At 59.4% G+C, this 775-nt stretch overlaps 1 protein-coding gene across 3 annotated transcripts in view; it reads right to left on the bottom strand.

The window, feature by feature from the left end:
* Positions 1 to 775, bottom strand: part of LOC102676128 — a 204,429-nt gene that overhangs the window by 15,561 nt on the left and 188,093 nt on the right. The window lies entirely within an intron of this gene.

The following is a 775-nucleotide window of genomic DNA, read 5'->3' as shown; positions in this document are numbered from 1 at the left end:
CTCCATGTCCGAGTCGTAGCCGTGCACCACGATCTTGGTCGGGTTCGACCCGTTGAAATTCGTCCGCCTCAAGTTCGACCCGCTCCCGTCCACCAATATCCGTTGCCACGTTTTCGGATTCCTCTTCGTGTACAGGAAGAACGTCACTTCCTTGTCGGGGCACGTCTGATTCGTGTTCACCAGGCAAGGGCCTATGAAGTAATCCTTGCCCTGCTCCAACGTGTTGCCGATCGCCAGCGGTCGCGATTCGCCGTTGGGGGGGACGATCGAGGCGGAGGACGAGGAAACGGCGAGAAGAAGCGCGAGAGCGAGAAGGAAGCGGCCCACCGCTTTCCCGCGCGCGGCCATGTCGATCGTTGGCGGCTACCCTCCACCGGCACCAGAGAGCAGCGGTCGCGTCCACGGGGCTGATTACGCTCGACTGCCGCCACGAAACTAGCGTCGTCCGCGACGAGGGAAACTCGTGCCTCGATCCGCGTACCTCCGCCTTCTGCACGAGCCTCGACTCCCCGAAGAGGGGCACACGCGGCTCGTCTCATTACCACGCGACGATCGATGCACGCGCCACCTTCGCCTCGATCGCTCGTCTCGGCTAAGGTCGAGCCAATCCAACTACTACTACTATTAATATTACTGTTACTACGTTTCCTGTATTCCGTTCCGGTGTTTCCAGTATTTCCCTTTTCCCTCCCTTCCCCTTTTTCTTGAAGTTTTGCGACGTCGATTTGCGACGAATCGATCGATGGCGGGGAGGAGGAGGAGGCACTGTCTGTGC

This window comes from Apis dorsata, unplaced genomic scaffold (assembly GCF_000469605.1).
Source record: "Apis dorsata unplaced genomic scaffold, Apis dorsata 1.3 scaffold_32, whole genome shotgun sequence".
Taxonomy (NCBI): Eukaryota; Metazoa; Arthropoda; class Insecta; order Hymenoptera; family Apidae; genus Apis; species Apis dorsata.
The sequence above is the reverse complement of the archived record's forward strand: the minus strand, read 5'-3'. Positions and strand labels throughout refer to the sequence as shown.